Source organism: Triticum dicoccoides, chromosome 7B (assembly GCF_002162155.2).
Source record: "Triticum dicoccoides isolate Atlit2015 ecotype Zavitan chromosome 7B, WEW_v2.0, whole genome shotgun sequence".
Classification (NCBI taxonomy): domain Eukaryota; kingdom Viridiplantae; phylum Streptophyta; class Magnoliopsida; order Poales; family Poaceae; genus Triticum; species Triticum dicoccoides.
Genome location: NC_041393.1, coordinates 332,772,126 through 332,782,215, shown reverse-complemented (window position 1 = coordinate 332,782,215; position 10,090 = coordinate 332,772,126).

Sequence of the window (10,090 nt, the reverse complement as noted above, 5' to 3'; positions counted from 1 at the left end):
CAATCATAACATGATATGACAAAATGGTATCTCGCTAGCCCTTTCTGAGACCGCAAAACATAAATGCAGAGCAGCTTTAAAGATCAAGGACTGACTAAACATTGTAATTCATGGTAAAAGAGATCCAGTCAAGTCATACCCAATATAAACCAATAATAATGAATGCAAATGACAGTGTGCTCTCTAGCGGGTGCTTTTTAATAAGAAGGGTAATGACTCAACATAAAAGTAAATATATAGGCCCTTCGCAGAGGGAAGCAGGGATTTGTAGAGGTGCCAGAGCTCGATTTTAAAATAGAGATTGAATAACATTTTGGGCGGCATACTTTCGCTATCAACGCAACAACTATGAGATGGCTGTATCTTCCATACTACATGTATTATAGGCAGTTCCCAAACAGAATGGTAAAGGTTTATACTCCCCCAACCACCAACAAGCATCAATCCATGGCTTGCTCGAAATAACGAGTGCCTCCAACTAACAACAGCCCTGGGGGAGTTTTGTTTAATTATTTTGATTTGCTTTGATCTTTTTGGATCATGGGACTGGGCATCCTGGTTACCGGCGCTTTCTCGAGAATGAGGAGTGGAGTCCACTCCTCTTGAGAATAACCCACCTAGCATGGAAGATATAGGCAGCCCTAGATGAAACATGAGCTGCTCGAGCATACAAAACAGAATTTCATTTGAAGGTTTGGAGTTTGGCACATACAAATTTACTTGGAACGGCAGGTAAATACCGCATATAGGAAGGTATGGTGGACTCATATGGAACAACTTTGGGTTTTATGGAGTTTGGATGCACAAGCAGTATTCCCGCTTAGTACAGGTGAAGGCTAGCAAAAGACTGGGAAGCGACCAACTGAGAGAGCGACAACAGTCATAAACATGCATTAAAATTAATTTACACCGAGTACAAGAATGAGTAGGATATAATCTACCATGAACATAAATATCATGAAGGCTATGTTGATTTGTTTCAACTACATGCGTGAACATGTGCCAAGTCGAGTCACTCAATTCATTCAAAGGAGGATACCATCCCATCATACCACATCATAATCATTCTAATAACTGTTGGCACGCAAGGTAAACCATTATAACTCATAGCTAATCAAGCATGGCACAAGCAACTATAATCTCTAACTGTCATTGCAAATATGTTTACTTCATAATAAGCTGAATCAGAAACGATGAACTCATCATATTTACAAAACAAGAGAGGTCGAGTTCATACCAGCTTTTCTCATCTCAATAAGTCCATCATATATTGTCATTATTATCTTTCACTTGCACGACCGAACGATGTGTATAATAATAATAGTGCACGTGCATTGGACTAAGCTGGAATCTGCAAGCATTCAACTTAAGAGAGAAGACATGGTAATATGGGCTCTAAGTTAAATAAACAATCATGCATATGAGAGCCACTAAACATTTTCAATATGGTCTTCTACTCTCGACCCCCAAAGGAAAGAAAAGAAAATAAAACTATTTACATGGGAAAGCTCCCAACAAGTAAGAAGAAGAACTAGAAATCTTTTGGGGTTTTCATTGTAATTCTACTACAAGCATGGGAATTAAACTAACTATTTTTTGGTTTTTCTTAAGGTTTATCAAACTCACAAGGAGAAGGTGAAAAAGAAAATTAAACTAACATGGATAATACAATGAAAGAGTATGATCACCAATGACTAGTGTGTGAACATGAATGTAAAGTCGGTGAGAAATACGTACTCCCCCAAGCTTAGGCTTTTGGCCTAAGTTGGTCTAATACCAAGGACCGCCTGGTTGATATCCGTAGTTGTAGCTGGGGTCGTACTGAGAGGCAGCGGCAACCGCCTCCTGAGCTGCGGCATGTTGGCGAGCTGCCTCCGCTCTCCCCTCATGTTCAGCTTCTTCTTCCCTGGTAACAACATATCTTCCTTTTGTCTGATAATCAAAAAGGAGAGGAGCAGGAAGAGTAACATGGACGACGTTGCGTCTGTCATAGATTAGTCGATATTGGAGGAATTATTCATTCCTCCTAAGAAAATGATGATTGACCATAGCGTCATAATCTAAATAAGCAGGAGGTATAATCATATCCCCTTCTCGTGGAGCTATACCAAGATAATTAGCCACATGGGTTGCATAAATTCCTCCAAATAAATTTCCCTTTCTACTATTATTCTGCAACCTACGTGCAACTATTGCCCCCAAGTTATAACCTTTATAACCTAACACGGCACTCTTGAGGACACAAAGATCAGGGACACACATATGACATGCTTCGTCTTTAGCGTTAATGCGTCTACCAATGAAGAGAGCAAAATAATGTATGGCAGGAAAATAAATGCTCCCTATGGTAGCTTGTGCTATGTCCCTAGATTCTCCCACAGTAATACTAGCAAGGAAATCTCTAAATTAAGATTTTTGAGGATCATTAATATTACCCCACTGCGGAAGTCTGCAAGAAGTTGTAAAATCCTCTAAGTCCATGGTATAAGATGTATCATAAATATCAAATAGGACACTAGCAGAATTACGTGTACAGTTATATTTAAACCTCAGCACAAAGGAATCAGTCAATTGATAGTACTGAGGACACTTATCTTGTAAGAACTCCTCCAGCTCAGCATTACGCACATATGCGTAAAATTCCTCCTTAAAGCCTGCTTCGACCATAAAATCGTCGGATGGCCACTCACAAGCTCGTACATCCGCGTCCCTCGGTAATTCAACATCTTGCTCACTTATAGCAATCCTGGGTCCTTTCTTAACCGAAGAACCACCTTGGTACATTCTCCTAGACATAATTCTTTTTCTGAAAAATTTCTGAAATTTTAGTAACTTCAAAATAAAAGTAAATAAAACTAAACAAGATTGGTAGCAACTACTCCTACAAGTGCCTAGAGCCTATATCATGCATTAGAATTGCTTGGGACCTCATAAATTCAACATGCAAGCTCAAGAACATGGTCACCTATGCAACAAAAATTTGCAATGAATAAAGCAATAGAACAAAAACTAATTGGACCAATGGAGGAGTCACGTACCAAGCAACAATCTCCCAAAGCAGTTTGGTGAATGGAGCTTTGAGCAAGGAGATCGAAAATCACAGCAAAATGAGCTAGAACTCGTGCTTGAGCTGGATGGGGATTTTTTGGGTAGAAGATGAAGTGTGTGGGTGCTGGCATAAGTGGAGGGGGCCACCAGGGGCCCACGAGACAGGAGGGCACCCAGGTGGGGTGGGCGCACCCTCCACTCTCGTGGCCTTGTGCTTACCCCTCCTGCAGTTATTTCAGTGCCTAAAATCCTCAAATATTCCATAAAAATTCATACTAAATTTGTAGGGCATTTGGAGCACTTTTATTTTTGGGCTATTTTTTAATGCACGGATAATTCAGAAAACAGACAGATAATACTATTTTTGATTTATTTATTCTAAATAACAAAAAGTAAAAAGAGGGTACAGAAGGTTGTGCCTTCTAGTTTCATCCATCTCATGATCATCAAAATGAATCCACTAACAAGGTTGATCAAGTCTTGTTAACAAACTCATTCCGAATAACACGGAACCGGAGAAATTTCGAATAACACTAAGTTACCTCAACGGGGATATGAAAATCCCCAACAATAAGAATATCAAACTTTTTCTTGATAGTAGGGAGAGGAAATTCAAAACCTCCAATGATGATAGTTGGAACTTTTCCAATAGAATTGATGCTATGAACTTGAGATTGTTTCCTCGGAAAGTGTACCGTATGCTCATTACCATTAACATGAAAAGTGACATTGCCTTTGTTGCAATCAATAACAGCCCCTGCAGTATTCAAAAAAGGTCTACCAAGGATAATCGACATACTATTGTCCTCGGGAATATCAAGAATGACAAAGTTCGTTAAGATAGTGACATTTGCAACCACAACAGGCACATCCTCACAAATACCGACAGGTATAGCAATTGACTTATCAGCCATTTGCAAAGATATTTCAGTAGGTGTCAACTTATTCAATTCAAGTCTACGATATAAAGAGAGAGGCATAACACTAACACCGGCTCCAAGATCACATAAAGCAGTTCTGACATAATTTCTTTTAATGGAGCATGGTATAGTTGGTACACCCGGATCTCCAAGTTTCTTTGGTATTCCACCCTTAAAAGTGTAATTAGCAAGCATGGTGGAAATTTCGGCTTCCGGTATCTTTCTTTTATTTGTGATGATATCCTTCATATACTTAGCATAAGGATTTACTTTGAGCATATCAGTTGAGCGCATACGTAAGAAAATAGGTCTAATCATTTCAGCAAAGCGCTCAAAATCCTCATCATCCTTTGTCTTGTATGGTTTAGGAGGAAATGGCATGGGTTTCTGAACCCATGGTTCTCTTTCTCTATCGTGCTTCCTAGCAACAAAATCTCTCTTATCATAACATTGATTCTTTGATTGTGGGTTATCAAGATCAACAGCAGGTTCAATCTCTACATCATTATTTTTGCTAGGTTGAGCATCAACATGAACATTATCATGAACATTATCACTAGGTTCATGTTCATCACCTGATTGTGTTTTAGCATCAGAAATAGAAATATCATTGGGATTTCAGGTGTGTCTACAGTAGGTTCACTAGAAGCATGCAAAGTTCTATCGTTTTTATTTTTCTTCTTTTTAGAAGAACTAGGTGCCTCTAAATTATTTCTCTGAGAATCATGCTCGATTCTCTTAGGGTGGCCTTCAGGATACAAAGGTTCCCGAGTCATTCTACCAGTTCTAGTAGCCACTATAACAGCAAAGTCAATTTTATTATTTAATTCATCAAGCAAATCATTTTGAGCTTTAAGTACTTGCTCACCTTGAGTAGCAACCATAGAAGCATATTTGCTAATGAGTTTGAGTTCTCCTTTAACTCTAGCCATATTATCGCTCACGTGTCCTATCTCGAAAGCATTATTCTTTAACTCTCTACCAACATAAGCATTAAAATTTTCTTGTCTAGCCATAAAGTCATGAAATTCATCTAAGCACGGGCTATGAAATTTAGTAGAGGGGATTTCAACTTTATCATATCTATAGAGAGAATTTACCTTTACTACCTGAGTCGGGTTATCAAGACAATGTGGTTCTTCAACAGGCGGTATATTAAGACCATGTATTTCTTCAATAGGTGGTAAATTCTTAAAATCTTCAGCCTTAAAACCTTTTTCTTTCATTGATTTCTTTGCCTCTTGCATATCTTCAGGACTGAGAAATAAAACACCTCTCTTCTTTGGAGTGGGTTTAGGAATAGGCTCAAGAGTTGGCTCAATTGGTTCAAGAATTGCCTCAGGAATTGGCTCAGGAAGAGTCCAATTATTTTCATTAGTCAACATATTATTCAATAGTAATTCAGCTTCGTCGACTGTTCTTTCCCTGAAAACACAACCAGCACAACTATCCAACTAATCCTTGGAAGCATCGGTTAGTCCATTATAAAAGATATCAAGTATTTCATTTTTCTTAAGAGGATGATCATGCAAAGCATTAAGTAATTGGAGAAGCCTCCCTCAAGCTTGTGGGAGACTCTCTTCTTTGATTTGCACAAAATTGTATATTTCCCGCAAGGCAGCTTGTTTCTTATGAGTAGGAAAATATTTAGCAGAGAAGTAATAAATCATATCCTGGGGACTACACACACAACCAGGAGCAAGAGAATTATACCAAGTCTTAGCATCACCCTTTAATGAGAACGGAAATATATTAAGGATATAATAGTAGCGAGATTTATCATCATGAGTAAACAGGGTGGCTATACCCTTCAACTTGGTAAGATGTGCCACAACAGTTTCAGATTCAAGGCCATAAAAAGGATCAGATTCAACTAAAGTTATAATTTCAGGATCAACAAAGAATTCATAATCCTTATCAGTAACACAGATAGGTGAAGTAGCAAAAGCAGGGTCAAGTTTCATTCTAGCATTAAGAGACTGCTGCTTCCATTTAGCTAATAACCTTTTAAGATCATATCAACCATAGCAAGAAAAGATAACTCTAGCAGCTTCTTCATTCGTAACATAACCCTCAGGAACAACATGCAATTCATAATCATTGGGAGAATTTTCATCATCACTATCATCAATAATAGCATCTTCAATAATTTCATTCCCCCTAACTCTAGCAAGTTGTTCATCAAGAAATTCACCTAATGGCAAAGTAGTATCACGGACAGAAGTAGTTTCACTATAAGTATCATGCATAGCAGAAGTGGCATCATCAATAACATGCGACATATCAGAATTCATAGCAGTAGCGGGTTTAGGCGTCGCAAGTTTACTAATAACGAAAGGAGAATCTAGAGCAGAGCTAGATGGCAGTTCCTTACCTCCCCTCGTAGTTGATGGCAAAATCTTGGTTCTGTCGTCTTCCAAGTTCTTCATAGTGATCAACAGATATAAATCCCAAGTGACTCAGAGAATAGAGCTATGCTCCCCTGCAACGGCGCCAGAAATTAGTCTTGATAACCCACAAGTGTAGGGGATCGCAACAGCTTTCGAGGGTAAAGTATTCAATCCAAATTTATTGATTCGACACAAAGGGAGCCAAAGAATATTCTTGAGTATTAGCAGTTGAGTTGTCAATTCAACCACACCTGGATAACTTAGTATCTGCAGCAAAGTATTTAGTAGCAAAGTAATATGATAATAAAGGTAAGGGTAGCAAAAGTAATGTTTTTGGGTTTGTAGTGATTGTAGCAATAGCAACGGAAAAGTAAATAAGCGAAGCTCAATATTTTAAAAGCTCGTAGGCAATGGATCAGTGATGGATAATTATGCCGGATGTGATTCCTCATGTAATAGCTATAACATAGGGTGACACAGAACTAGCTCCAGTTCATCAATATAATGTAGGCATGTATTCCATAAATGGTCATACGTGCTTATGGAAAAGAACTTGCATGACATCTTTTGTCCTACCCTCCTGTGGCAGCGGGGTCGTAACAGAAACTAAGGGATATTAAGGCCTCCTTTTAATAGAGAACCGAAACAAAGCATTAGCACATAGTGAATACATGAACTCCTCAAACTATGGTCATCACCGAGAAGTATTCCGATTATTGTCACTTCGGGGTTGTGGGATCATAACACGTAATAGGTGACTATAAACTTGCAAGATAGGATCAAGAACACACATATATTCTTGAAAACATAATAGGTTCAGATCTGAAATCATGGCACTAGGGCCCTAGTGACAAGCATTAAGCATAGCAAAGTCATAGCAACATCAATCTCAGAACATAGTGGATATTAGGGATCAAACCCTAACAAAACTAACTTGATTACATGGTAAATCTCATACAACCAATCACCGTCCAGCAAGCCTATGATGGAATTACTCACGCACGGCGGTGAGCATCATGAAATTGGTGATGGAGGATGGTTGATGATGACAACAGCGACGAATCCCCCTCTCCGGAGCCCTGAACGGACTCCAGATCAGCCCTCCAGAGAGAGATTAGGGCTTGGCGATGGCTCTGTATCGTAAAACGCGATGAAACTTTCTCTGTGATTTTTTTCTCCCCGAATGTGAATATATGGAGTTGGAGTTGAGGTCGGTGGAGGTCCAGCGGGCCCAAAACACAGGGGGGCATGCCCAGGGGGAGGGGGCGCGCCCCCACCCTCATGGACAGGGTGTGGGGCCCCTGGTCTTGATTCTTTCGCCAGTATTTTTTATATTTTCCAAAAAGTCCCTCCGTGGATTTTCAGGACATTCCGAGAACTTTTGCTTTCTACACATAAAACAACATCATGGCAGTTCTGCTGAAAATAGCGTCAGTCCAGGTTAGTTTCATTCAAATCATGCAAGTTAGAGTGCAAAACAAGGGCAAAAGTGTTTGGAAAAGTAGATACGTTGGAGACGTATCAGGAGCCGCCACCAAGCCCTAATCTCTCTCGGGAGGGCTGATCTGGAGTCCGTTCGGGGCTCCAGAGAGGGGGATTCGTCGCCGTCGTCATCATCAACCATCCTCCATCACCAATTTCATGATGCTCACCGCCGTGCGTGAGTAATTCCATCATAGGCTTGCTGGACGGTGATGGGTTGGATGAGATTTATCATGTAATCAAGTTAGTTTTGTTAGGGTTTGATCCCTAGTATCCACTATGTTCTGAGATTGATGTTGCTATGACTTTGCTACGCTTAATGCTTGTCACTAGGTCCCGAGTGCCATGATTTCAGATCTGAACCTATTATGTTTTCATGAATATATGTGTGTTCTTGATCCTATCTTGCAAGTCTATAGTCACCTATCATGTGTTATGATCCGACAACCCCGAAGTGACAATAATCGGTATACTTCTCGGTGATGACCGTAGTTTGAGTTCATGTATTCACTATGTGTTAATGCTTTGTTTTGGTTCTCTATTAAAAGGAGGCCTTAATATCCCTTAGTTTCCGCTAGGACCCCGCTGCCACGGGAGGGTAGGACAAAAGATATCATGCAAGTTCTTTTCCAGAAGCACGTATGACTATTTACGGAATACATGCCTACATTACATTAATGAATTGGAGCTAGTTCTGTGTCACCCTATGTTATAGCTATTACAGGAGGAATCGCATCCGACATAATTATCCATCACTGATCCAATGCCTACGAGCTTTTCACATATTGTTCTTTGCTTATTTACTTTTCCGTTGCTACTGTTACAATCACTACAAAACCCAAAAATATTACTTTTGCTACCGTTACCTTTATTATCATACTACTTTGCTACTAAATACTTTGCTGCAGATATTAAGTTATCCAGGTGTGGTTGAATTGACAACTCAACTGCTAATACTCAATAATATTCTTTGGCTCCCCTTGTGTCGAATCAATAAATTTGGGTTGAATACTTTACCCTCGAAAGCTGTCGCGATCCCCTACACTTGTGGGTTATCAGCGGCCTTTTGCTTTTGCTTCCTTTTGTGTGGTCAAGCTTTCTTGTTTCAGATCTAAGTTGAAGTTGAATTTGTGTTTGCGTATGCGGGGAGGGGTGTCTTGTCTTGTTCGCGTGCTTTCTCGTGTTCTGGTTTCTACTCAAGTTGGAATTCGCACTAGCTGCCTCCCTCTCGCGATCCCCTCGCGAGTAGGGCCGAGCCCAGCACACGCGCCTGCCATCCTGTGGCTGGAGCTCGCTCTCGCCAGGCTCTTGCCACATGGTCAACGGGTCTCCCGAGGGACCCTCGGAGAGTCGCCGCAAGCCTACTCGAAGCTAGACAAGATAAAGGTAAAATCACGGCGACCAACTCATCGTGGAAACCATTACATCATATGGGCGCCAATTCGGTGTCGTCCTTAATAACGCGTGGACAACAATCCTTTTTACATGAGGGGCTTCCCCTCCCAAAATGCTCTTACAACCTTCAAGGCCACGCTCGAGCTTTTTCTGCGCAGGGTAAACAGCAGGGGGCGTAGGATCAATCGGACATGTCGCTCACCGCATCCTCTTGGTAGCCTCTAGAGGCATCGCTGGCGCCACTGTCGCTGTCGCTGGCCTCACCCTCGCCGTCATTGGCACCATCTTCACCACCGTTCACCATGTCGCCTTCATCAGCAGCGACAACTACCCCGTCATCATCAGAGGTGAAGGCTCGAACAAGTGCATCCACGTTGTCCTCCACCCATCGCGCTAGGTCGCCTCGGATGGCCCCGGGCATCGGGGCTTTGGCGGCGTCAAAGTCAAAGACAGGGTCGATGTTCTGAAGATGGCTGAAGACACGGGAGAATGCATGTGCGAGCAGGCCGCGGCTCCGTTCCTCGACAAGATGGCGAGCCCTCTCAGAGCGATTCTCCAGATGCGTCACTACATCAGTGAAGAACTAGAGATTGTCGGCGTAGTTGGTCATGTGAGGCTCCTTAGTGGCCGCTTCACAGATGTTGCCCAAGGCTGCGTTGGCCCTTTCCCTAAGTGTTCGGAGCATGGGACCATGCATGTGCTCCAAAGTCTGCCGCTAGTGGATCTCATCTTCATTCCGCCGTGCGACGGCCTCAGCATCATCAACCATCCGTTGGAGGAGAAGCAGCTCGGCGTGGGAGGAGGCTAGCTCAGCCTGCGCCATGCCTAAGGCGGTAGCGGTGGCCTCAGCATGTT